General features: G+C 39.9%; 1 protein-coding gene across 2 annotated transcripts in view; it reads left to right on the top strand.

Moving 5' to 3' along the window:
- PPTC7 (protein phosphatase targeting COQ7) overlaps positions 1 to 12277 on the top strand; it is a 45270-nt gene that overhangs the window by 15229 nt on the left and 17764 nt on the right. The window contains exon 1 of one of the 2 annotated variants that reach the window (XM_086347698.1): positions 10081 to 10196. The exons of the other annotated variant lie outside the window; for it this stretch is intronic. The gene's annotated coding sequence lies outside the window, so the exon portion shown is untranslated. Of the gene's footprint in view, positions 1 to 10080; positions 10197 to 12277 lie in introns of those variants that run through there. 2 annotated transcript variants of the gene reach the window in all.

The following is a 12277-nucleotide window of genomic DNA, read 5'->3' as shown; positions in this document are numbered from 1 at the left end:
CAGAGGCACAGAAGACTTCCCAAACACAGCTGTTTTGAGCCTAGAGAGTAGTTTGTGCTGGCAAGGTGGAGATGACTGAGAATTGATGTTAAAAAGCAGATTAAGACCAAGTTGTCAAAGGTCACAGTTGCCATGTTGGGTGTCGTCTTGTTTTTCGGTGTTGGTAGAAAGCTGTAGAAGATGTTTTTGCTTTTGTTGTTTGGGGTTTAGTTTGATTGTTTTTGAAGAAACAACACATTTGGATGGTACAAAATGCAGAAGATATTAAAAATTCAAAAGTATGCATACAGTAAAGTTTCCCTCTCACCCTTCCTTGTCTCCTAGCTGCAGAAGTTCCTCTCCCAGAAGAAACCAGTGATATCAGTTTCTTATATATTCTTCTAGAGAATGTTCTTAGAAAAACAAGTAAATAAGTATATATACATGGAAGGTATTTGACAAGAAATATAATATGGACATAGCAGTCTTGTTTAAAAAAAAGGTATAGAGGATATAATGAGAGCTCAGAAGGCAAAAGCCCAATTAGGAAGCTCCTGAAATGGTCTGAACTAGAATGGGGTTTAACTAGGGACACTGGGAAGTAGCTGGGCTTCAGGCACAATGCAGACATAGAATCAACAGGACTTAATGATAATTGGACAAAGAGGGTGAAGGAGAAAGAGAAATTGGAGTTGATTTTGAGGTGTTACCTTCTAGAAGTTTCTTTAAGGTTTCAAGCCTGGAAGTGTGGCTGGGTTTGGCTGCCTGTAATTGGGTTAGGAAATGCAAGAAAAGAGTTGACTTTGGAAATTGAAAACGGAATTGATTGGTAGAAGAGGCATTTCAGAGGCACAGTCATTTGGCTTGGGCATGCATGTGTCCATCTGGTCTTTATGGAGTCCTTAGTGTGAGGAAGAAGCTGAGTCTTGTTAGAATCTCTTGCGGGTTTGGATTTTTATACTTTGTTACAAGGCCCAGGCTTACCCTGGGCCTACTGATTCCGTAGGTGGGGCTTGGGTTCCACAGGTCATCTCAGTGTGCAGCAGGAATTCAGAACTGTTGTGCCGGGAACCCCGCTAGCACTCGGGAATGAAAGATGTTACCAGTATGAGAAAGTCTCAGCCCTGAAGGGGGTCACAATAAGGAGAGGAAAGTTACGATAGAGGCGTTGCTGTTACCATGATAGGCTCAGGAGATCGTTAGGTCCACTAACATCTATGTGTTAGTAGTTGTTATAAGATTCCCCATTTAAAATGATAAATTTCGAGGTGTGAACCTTGAAACATTTAGGCAGCAGGTGCTTAAGAGATATTTGTTAAAACTTAAGAGTCATTTCTGGAAAAAGAAAGCTAGTTTATTTCCTCAAGATGCAGGTGAATCTTTTTCTTTGTGTATTTTTTGGAGACAAATACAGATTTGTTCCTTGGTGCTTGAAAATGTTGCTGTTAAATGTTTAATGGAATACTGAATGGTGGTGGATGTGTGGCTGGGAAAGCTGAATGGACCACTCATCTTTTAGATGTTATTCATGAGTGGGAATTGTCTTTTGATTGAAATCATAGTCCAGTGTTTGTCAAACTTGCAGCCGACACTGACCAAAGAACTCTTTTTTCTTCTGATGGCTGCAGAGTCTATATACAGAGTCTATAACTTGGCCTTTTTAAAGAGAGGCATAACACTCATTTACTGCGTATTGGCCATGAGCTGAGCACTGTAATGAGGCAATCTTTACACCATTATCCCTGTTCCCTCACACCAGGACTTGATGTTCATGAGTTGATTCCCATTTATAGGTGAAGATAATGAGGCTCAAAGTGCTACCCAGGGTGCCCTTAGTACACCTCATCTAGAATTTGAACCCAGATCTGACTCTGAAGCCTGTGCCCTTGCCCAGTGTGTTTATAATGACTTTGAAGCCAGAAATGATCACTTAAAACTTTAAGGGATTCCCTGGTGGCTCAGATGGTAAAGCGTCTGCCTGCAATGCCGGAGACCCAGGTTCGATCCCTGGGTCAGGAAGATCCCCTGGAGAGGGAGATGGCAACCCACTCCAGCTCTTGCCTGGAAAATTCCATGGACAGAGGAGCCTGGTAGGCTACAGTCCGTGGGGTTGCAAAGAGTCAGACACATGTTTTACTGAGATAATCTTTGTTGGGTCTAAGTACTATTTTTTTTTGAAAGTCACCCGGTCGTTTCTGACTCTTAGCGATCCCATGAACTATACACTCCGTGGAATTCTCCAGGCCAGAATACTGGAGTGGGTAGCCTTTGCCTTCTGCAGGGGCTCTTCCCAACCCAGGGATCAAACTCAGGTCTCCCACATTGCCGGCAGATTCTTTACCAGCTGAGCCAGAAGGGAAGCCCTTTATTGTTAAGTTGCTCAGTCATGTCCAACTCTCTGTGACCCCATGGACTGCAGCATGCCAGGCTTCCCTGACTTTCACCATCTCTGGGAGTTTGCTCAAACTCAGATCCACTGAGTGGATGATACCATCCATCCGACTCATCCCCTGTCGCCCCCTTTTCCTGCTCTCAGTCTTTCCCAGCATCTGAGTCTTTTCCAATGAGTTGGCTCTTTGCATCAGGTGGCCAAAGTATTGGAGCTTCAGCATCAGTCTCCAGTGAATATTCAAGGTTGATTTCCTTTAAGATTGACTTGTTTGATCTTCTTGCTGTCTTAGGGACTTTCAAAAGTCTTCTCCAGCGCCACAGTTCGAAAGCATCAGTTAGTTATAACTATTTCTAGGCTAATAATTGAGAAAAGCCCCCTGATTAAAACAGAGAAAGACCTCAGTGAGCCTTGCTGAACTGTCAGTGGGCCTCTGGAACTTTGGTGGCCTCAGGCCAGCCCTTTGCTTCTGAGGGACCTCCCAGATGCCTTAACTCCCACAGTGCATTGTTTGGCTAATTGCAGGTTAGAAGTTCCTGGTAGGGGGATGATAGGTGTTTACCCGAAGGCGAGATTTCTCTGCTCTCTCACCTTTATTACTTGTACTTTATTCTTATTAGTAAAAATCACAGGGAGCTGTCTGAAATGCCTCTCTCCTCAGCCTCCTCTTGCACAACTTGTATTTTCATCTTTGCAGGCTCAAATCAGACACCTCTCCGTGAATACTTTGCTGATTTCTTCAGCCGGATGTAATCTGATCTTTTTTAGTTTTGGTTTTAGTGGTGCATATTTATTTTTTATTTATTTTTTTTTTTATAGCCGGTTATCTTAAGCCTCTCAACCCTACTCCCCCCATCACAGCACTTGATTTTAAGTTCCTCTGGGCAGGAAATCTTTTAGTATATGTAAATCCCTTTGGCTCCCTTTCACCACAATGTTTTACATATAGGAAATACTCAATAAAATGTTGAATAGCTTTACTATTTAATGTAAGTGTAAAATGCAGTTCTCACTGAATTTGTATAGTTTATCATTTCTCCCTTAAAGGTAACATGTACTCATTACTGAAAAAATGAGAAAGTATGGAAAATAAAAAGAAGAAAAAAATTACTTGTTTTGCCACCTGAAGGTCATTACTTAATTGAACAATATATTGTTTTCAACAATATATTGAAAACATAATTAGCATTCAGAAATTAAGGGTCAGTTCCTCATTTGGCAGCCTTAATCAAAAGAATTGTTTTCACTTGTTAATTAAAAAAAAAAAGGCATTTATTGCCAGGGTTGCATGTGACTTGACCTCTCCCAGAGGGTGGTATTTTAGTAAAAAACAGCTGTTATTTTTATAGAGGGGTGAAGAAAGTAGGGGGTAAAATAGTATCCTCTTTGGGTGTCGTTTAGTTCCTAAGTCATGTCTGAATCTTTGCAACCCCTTGGACTGTAGCCCGCAGGCTTCTCTGTCCGTGGGATTTCCCAGGCAAAAACAGTGGAGTGGGTTGCCACTTCTTTCTCCAGGGAATCTTCCTAACCCAGGGATTGAACACTCCCCTGCTCCCGCCCGTCTCCTGCATTGGCAGACACATTCTTTATCACTGAGCCACCAGAGAAGTCTATGGCTTAATTGTTATGAATATTAGGTTAACCTTTAAGACCAAAATTCTAGATCTAATCTTATAAATAGAAGGAAAATTTTTCTGTTAACTTAAAGGGCCAGTACAAGGCACACATCAGATGGCTGGACTTTCATTGCTGTTATTTTTTTACTTAAACGTTAATTTATTAGGCATTGTGTAACATTTCCTAATATCTAGAAATGGAAAATCCTCAGCTTTAATCAGATCAGATCAGTCGCTCAGTCATGTCCGACTCTTTGCGACCCCATGAATCGCAGCACGCCAGGCCTCCCTGTCCATCACCGACTCCCGGAGTTCACTGAGACTCACGTACATTGAGTCAGTGATGCCATCCAGCCATCTCATCCTCTGTCGTCCCCTTCTCCTCCTGCCCCCAATCTCTCCCAGCATCAGAGTCTTTTCCAATGAGTCAACTCTTTGCATGAGGTGGCCGAAGTACTGGAGTTTCAGCTTCAGCATCATTCCTTCCAAAGAAATCCCAGGGCTGATCTCCTTCAGAATGGACTGGTTGGATCTCCTTGCAGTCCAAGGGACTCTCAAGAGTCTTTTCCAACACCACAGTTCAAAAGCATCAATTCTTCGGCGCTCAGCCTTCTTCACAGTCCAACTCTTACATCCATACATGACCACTGGAAAAACCATAGCCTTGACTAGACGGACCTTTGTTGGCAAAGTAATGTCTCTGCTTTTGAATATGCTATCTAGGTTGGTCATAACTTTCCTTCCAAGGAGTAAGCGTCTTTTAATTTCATGGCTGCAGTCACCATCTCTAGTGATTTTGGAGCCCAGAAAAATAAAGTCAGCCACTGTTTCCCCATCTATTTCCCATGAAGTGATGGGACCGGATGCCATGATCTTCGTTTTCTGAATGTTGAGCTTTAAGCCAACTTTTTCACTCTCCACTTTCACTTTCATCAAGAGGCTTTTGAGTTCCTCTTCACTTTCTGCCATAAGGGTGGTGTCATCTGCATATCTGAGGTTATTGATATTTCTCCCGGCAATCTTGATTCCAGCTTGTGTTTCTTCCAGTCCAGCGTTTCTCAGGATGTACTCTGCGTATAAGTTAAATAAACAGGGTGACAATATACAGCCTTGACGAACTCCTTTTCCTATTTGGAACCAGTCTGTTGTTCCATGTCCAGTTCTAACTGTTGCTTCCTGACCTGCATACAGATTTCTCAAGAGGCAGATCAGGTGGTCTGGTATTCCCATCTCTTGAAGAATTTTCCACAGTTTATTGTGATCCACACAGTCAAAGGCTTTGGCATAGTCAATAAAGCAGAAATAGATGTTTTTCTGGAACTCTCTTGCTTTTTCTATGATCCAGCGGATGTTGGCAATTTGATCTCTGGTTCCTCTGCCTTTTCTAAAACTAGCTTGAACATCAGGAAGTTCGCGGTTCACATATTGCTGAAGCCTGGCTTGGAGAATTTTGAGCATTACTTTACTAGCGTGTGAGATGAGTGCAATTGTGCGGTAGTTTGAGCATTCTTTGGCATTGCCTTTCTTTGGGATTGGAATGAAAACTGACCTTTTCCAGTCCTATGGCCACTGCTGAGTTTTCCAAATTTGCTGAGATATTGAGTGCAGCACTTTCACAGCATCATCTTTCAGGATTTGGAATAGCTCAACTGGAATTCCATCACCTCCACTAGCTTTGTTTGTAGTGCTGCTTTCTAAGGCCCACTTGACTTCACATTCCAGGATGTCTGGCTCCAGGTCAGTGATCACACTATCGTGATTATCTGTGTCGTGAAGATCTTTTTTGTACAGTTCTTCTGTGTATTCTTGCCATCTCTTCTTAATATCTTCTGCTTCTGTTAGGTCCATACCATTTCTGTCCTTTATTGAGCTCATCTTTGCATGAAATGTTCCTTTGGTATCTCTGATTTTCTTGAAGAGATCCCTAGTCTTTCCCATTCTGTTGTTTTCCTCTATTTCTTTGCATTGATTGCTGAGGAAGGCTTTCTTATCTCTTCTTGCTATTCTTTGGAACTCTGCATTCAGATGTTTATATCTTTCCTTTTCTCCTTTGCTTTTCGCTTCTCTTCGTTTCACAGCTATTTGTAAGGCCTCCCCAGACAGCCATTTTGCCTTTTTGCTTTAATAGAAGCCATTAATTTTGTAACACACTAAGGGCCCTGTGTCTACTGTTCATAACTTAAAATCAGTGTGACCCCCCACACCCAGATGATTTGTCTGTTGCTTCTTCCTGTCCAAAAAGCATTGCCAACAGCATTTAGCATTTGATTAAGATACTATTGCAGCTCAGAAAAGAGTGAAGTGACCTTTATCTGTGACTTCACCCTCAACTTTTAAGATACCCAAGGTCCTCAGCCATAGTTAAGTCCAAACACATGATTCCACATTAAATATTTGGTATTTAAACAGAAGAGGTAAAGGAAGTTAGAGAAAAGAACATTTTTTCTTTTAAAAAAGTTGAGTTTGAGTTTCTTTGCCTTCATGCTGTCATTTCCTAATCATCTGGAGATTACAATCTCTAACTAATGAATTATTCTGGACAGCAGGTGTAAATGTATATATGTATGTGTGTGCATTTTAATTTGATTAATTATTGAGTAATTTCATGTTTGCTGAGCTAGAAAGGAATAGCTATTTTCTTTAGAATTCTAAAACATAAAATAGATCATTTATTCCTCCTTTGAGTCCATTTTTGAGCTTTGTTAACTGTTCTAGACAGTACTATTTGTTTAGCAAAATTTGAGTTTTGCTGACAGGTTCCCTTTTCACACATTTTATCATAGGGTTTGAACCATTCTTCCATCCTTTCAGCTTTATTACCTCAGCTTTGAGTTAGCTGTTTTACTTAGAGATCTTGAGTTCTTGACGTAGACTTGGTATCTGGAGAATTCGAAGATGCATGTTTCATCGTGACTGATTCATAGTGGTTACTTTGGAGAAACCTTGCAAAGGGAATATATCACTTGCTTGTTAAAGCAGGAAGGATGTCATAATCTATGTAATTTCACCTCTAGAGAACTGAAAGGAGTTTTAGTCAAAGCAAATTGTACTTCTTTGAATAAATCAACTCTTAAATACATTTTTCCAGTAATTCTTCTTTTTGTTCCCTTTGGGATAATTATTTGCAGATACATTTCACAGTCCTGAATCACAGGGGAGTGTTCTTAATGCCCAAATAGTTGAGGCTTCAGGATTGTTGATACAAGTGTGATCTGTTACATTTGCTAGAAAGTGAGTTTGTACTCTGTTCTCATTTTTCTCTAGTTATAATGCTTCAGGTTGTGATGTCTCTCCACAAATAGTGTTGGCTCTGAGAGCACTAGATCTCGTATTTGAAGAAGACCCTCAACATCTGAAAAGAAGCCAGCTGTAGCACTGCAATAGATACTGCCTAACCAGTTCCTCATTAAATGAGCACTCACTGCAGAAAGGGTAAAACCAGATATCCTTATCTGTTGGGTACAGAGGGTCTCCTGCTGCTTTTATTATTCAACTCTTGTGATCCAGCCAGATACTTAGTTTCTCCTCTAGAGTTTCAGTTCACTATCAAGTACCCATTCTAGTAGATAGGAGGTGTGTTTCACTGGTGGAGAAACAATCCCTGTAGAAGGAAACAATCCCTGTAGAACCGTCTTGCTTCATTAGAGAGTATGAGGTTCAATGTAAAAGGCCTTGAGATCATCAAAGATGCAAGGAATAAAACTCTTATTACCTTTGGGTACTACTTAGTATTTGAAATTCTGTCAGAGCTATTGTTGGATAAAAACAAATGACCATTTTTTCTTCACTGATTTTTATATTAAAATTGAAACTTAGTATTTATTTTTGGGGCATCACTTTGTTCTAGAAAATGTCTTATAACTGATCGCATGTCGATCTGAAGATGAGTATAGTAGGAAGAGTTTAAGAAGAATGGCAGCCTCGTGCTGCTTGCTGATAATGGAGAATGGTGGAGAAACTCAGGCTGGTGGTGGTCACTTAGTTCAAAATCTTGTTCAAGGTGAGCCTTTTACAACTACACAGTTAGGTGGCCATATGCAGTTGGAAAGAGGATTTTTAAGCTTCCACAGTTTTAGCTTACTTACCAGATCTTTTTTTCCCTTGTACTTTTGGCTTAGAATAAAGGTAAAATTTTGAGTTAATAAAAAGCTAAGTGATTTATTTTTCAAGTACAGCAAAGTTTTGTTTTTATGTGGTTATAACCATAGGCAAAGACAAAAATGTGTTCAGTTAAAAAAGTGAAAATTGTGTTACTTTAAGAATTTTCTTCCTGTAAAAAGATACATTTAAATAATGGGAGGTATATCTCCTTTCTTTTAAGCCTACTGTAGAAAAGCAGTCTATGGAAAACTTAGCAAAATATTTTATAAAAATCATAAATATAAATATTCTCTAGTTCCGTATTTCCCACTTCATAAAACTTGACATTTCCCATTGTAACTGGTACAACTAAAGGAATGTTCTGTGTCCTGTAGCTGTTTGCTCTCAGCCTTTTGCTCAGCTCTTTCAGATATGGAACCATTATCTTAATCTAATAATGGTTTTAATTGGATCTTAGGTTAAAGCAAACACTTCAACTAGACATGGGCTGACAGAATGTTATTAATGGAGACATAAGATGATTACAGTGAGTTAAAGGAAATAGCTTCTGTATTCAGTGCACATTCTTTATCTTGGCATTCAAAGCCTTTCTGTCCACCTTTTCAGCTTCACTTCTCTTCATCTCTAAAGAAATTATTGGTATATCATTCTGACAAATTGGGTTTCTTAGCTGTTCCTTAAACTTAATCAGTTGTATCTGATTTTGTAATTTGATGCCTAGAATAAGAATGCAATTCACAAATGAACTATTTGGCCAAGAATTCTTATTCCTAGGGCTTCCCTGGGGGCTCAGATGGTAAAAAAAAAAAAATTGCTTGCAATGCAGGAGACCTGGATTCGATCCCTGGAGAAGGGAATGGCTACCCACTCCAGTATTCTTGCCTGGAGAATTCCATGACAGTGGGCAAAGAATCTGACGTGACTGAGTGACTAACATTTCATTTCATTTCTTATTCCTAAGATAAAATTCCCCTTAACTCCTTAACCTTTTTGCTCTCTTCACCCTGAGCATCCATGGGGTCAGTACTAGACCTTTGTCAAAGATCTGGCCCTGATTGCCTTCCTAGCTGCAGAATCTAAGGTCCCAACTTCATATAGAGCATGTCCACAAAAATACCCCACTGGTGCCTGAGAATCAGCATTCTTGAGACAGAAGTCAGTATCTTCTAAAGGCATTTTTACCCCCTCCTAATTGGGGTATCATCTAATCAATACTCATTCCTGAAATCCAGAAATCAACACTCATACTAATTGATACAAAACGTATTGCTGTAGAGCCCTGTTGTCTTTGTGTTCTTTGTATTTCCGGTGATTGTGTATTCTACTTTTCCATTACCTTTAACCTAAAATCTCACAGCTGATGCCTGACTTCTTACCTCTCTTAATCTGTTCTGTCCACTGCTCTCAAGATTCATTTTCTAAAATATAGATTGGATTTTACACTTCTACCCAAAAACTTTAGATATTTTCTATTGTCAAGAGCAGTCTTCTTCAGTAGAAATACACTGTAAACTATATATGTAATCTTAAATTTTCTAGTAGCCACATTAAAAAAAAATGAAATGGATGATGTTAATTTCAATTACTATGTTTTATTTAACCCAATATATCTGAAATATATGTTCAGCATGAAATTAAGACATTTTACAGTTTGAGGGGTACTAGGTTTTTGGACTCCAGAGTGTATTTTATGTTTAACAGCTCATCTCAAACCAAACTAGCTACATTTCAAACTAAATGACCACATATGGATGGTGGCACCCATATTGGACAGCACAGGTCTATACCATAAAGCTTAAAGTTCTTGGACTGCAGTTTTGGGCCCACCACAACTTTAGTTCCTGCACTGCATACTTCAACTTCTCTGCCACTCACCCAGGCCCCAGCAGCACCTAATTTGCTGTTCTTTTCCTTTAATTACCCTTCCCTGCCTGTGGGAATCTGACTTACCTTCCAGGGCCAGATCTGAATGCCACTTCCTAGTAAAAGCTTGCTCCACTCTCACAGTGCTCCGTGAGCATTAACCACTTGCTTTTGACTCTTCAGTAGCAGCGTTTGTGGGAGCCGTTTGTCTAGTTCTGTGAGTGAGTGGTCTAGCTACCCACTAGAAGGTGAGCTTCCCAGAGGCAGGGTGCACCTGCCTCAACCTCTGTTTCCTACCGTTCATTGTAGCGTTTGCTCCTAGGGATATTCTTATCCTTTGTTGCTTGATGTCTTCGAGATCTAATGCTATTTCTCTTTTAACAGTTGTTTACTGCAATGAAATTTCCTTTTATATATGGATCAGTTCCACTATTTAATTGGAAGTGTTCTCTCATTGTGGATTGAAGCTTTTGCTTATGCAAGAGAGGAAATACTCGTTTTCTTGTAGAAATAACTGCCTAATATGAATAAACTAGGTTTCAAATGTAGGTTACTCTGGTTTTAGCCTGGTTCTAATCCCAAATGCAACTCTTTCTGTTATATAACTTGTTCTGTGTAAGTAAACTTTGTATGTGTACTAAGACTTTTCCCCCCAAAGATTTATTGAAAAGTTTACATGCTTCTTGAATCCCCTTTTTCCCTAACAAGATTTGCAAATGGAGTTTTGCCTGGGTTCTTTTTCCCATATAAAAGCAAACAGGTGCCTGAAAGGTTATGCTCTATTCTGGGAGATATCTGATTAATGTTGAGGGGCTATGCCAGGTCAGACTCTGTAACCCGTTGACAGATTGTTTAGTGAGTGCCAGGATCAACTCTCAACATTATCTCAGGTTTTAATGGTTTTCTTCTGAAGGACATTTGTAGATGAAACCAGTTTGTATTTAAAGTTAATTGTGGCTCTCAGATCAGAGACTGGTTAAAAAGAAATTCTTTCCTTGAGCAAACAGTAGTTTGAAAAGAACGAATGATTCATCAGATGCAGTTGTAAGGACTATAATTGCATTCTGTGTTTTAACACAAATTATTGCATTTAAATCGTGGTAAAAATCTTACCGCTGGTGAAGTAAAAATTCCTCAAAAGAAGCTCCCACTAAACTTTCATAAGAATTTCTGGATAGCCTTCCAACTGCCTGAAAAACAGCGATACTTCTCACTGGGAGGGTAGACTTCAGCCATCCCTGAAGCTTCTCTTTCTGCCTGCCTCTCTGCACCCCATCAGTCTACCTGTGAGTCCTTTTGTTGCACTGGATCCCAAATCCTGCACTCTTACTGCACTGCCACTGTTTCCTAACGGAGCCACTGAGACTGTCTCCAGACTCATGCCTTCACTGCTTTTGCTGTCCACGTGGCAGGCAGAAGGATCTTTTTTCTTATCGTTATTACTGTTTAAATTTTATATAATGGAAAATTTCAAGTATATATCAAAATAGAAGGATGAATGTATCTCTCATTCAACTTCAGTTATCCATTCATGGCCAGCCTTATTTCATCTACTCTTCTGTCACACACACACACACACCCCACTAATAATTTGAAACAAATCACAGATATATCTAATCAACTAATTTGTATTTTGCCCTAAAGTGAAATTTTGCCTTGTGACTTCCCTGTCAGCTAGTGGTTAAGGCTTCATGCTTCCACTGCAGGGGGCATGAGTTCAATCCCTGGTTGGGAAGCTTACCACAAAGCATGGCCAAAGCGGGAGGGAAAAAACATGAAATTTGCCTGTTGGTTGGTCATAAGAGATGGGAAGGTTTCTGCCACAAAGTGATACGTTATTTGTCAACCTCTTTACTGTCTTCCAGCTCTGTTTCCTCTTATTTTTTCAAGATGTGTTCCACTTCTGTTTATTAAGTGCCATTACCAGAGAAACATGTAATGTGTTCATTTTACGTTGTCAGTTTTTCAGAGATGCATATATAAGCACCTTGCTACTTTTGTACCAGATATATTCTTTGAAGTGTGTAAGTTGAATGTACAAAAAATATACATATAGCCCATTTACACTTCAGAAACAAGCTCATAGAAAAAGAAATCAGGTTTGTGGATACCAGAGGCAGGAATGGGTGAGGGGTAATTGAATGAAGGCAATCAGAAGGTACAAACTTCCAGTTATATTAAATAGGAGGAGCCTCGTAGGCTGTAGTCCATGGGGTCGCTAAGAGTCGGACACGACTGAGTGACTTCACTTTCACTTTGCACTTTCATGCATTGGAGAAGGAAATGACAAGCCACTCCAGTGTTCTTGCCTAGAGAATCCCAGGGACAG

Source organism: Bos grunniens, chromosome 17 (genome assembly GCF_055505025.1).
Source record: "Bos grunniens cultivar Pamir isolate PY7600 chromosome 17, Bosgru_T2T1.0, whole genome shotgun sequence".
NCBI classification, from domain to species: Eukaryota; Metazoa; Chordata; class Mammalia; order Artiodactyla; family Bovidae; genus Bos; species Bos grunniens.
Note: the sequence above shows the minus strand (reverse complement) of the source record. Positions and strands in the feature narration are given on the sequence as shown.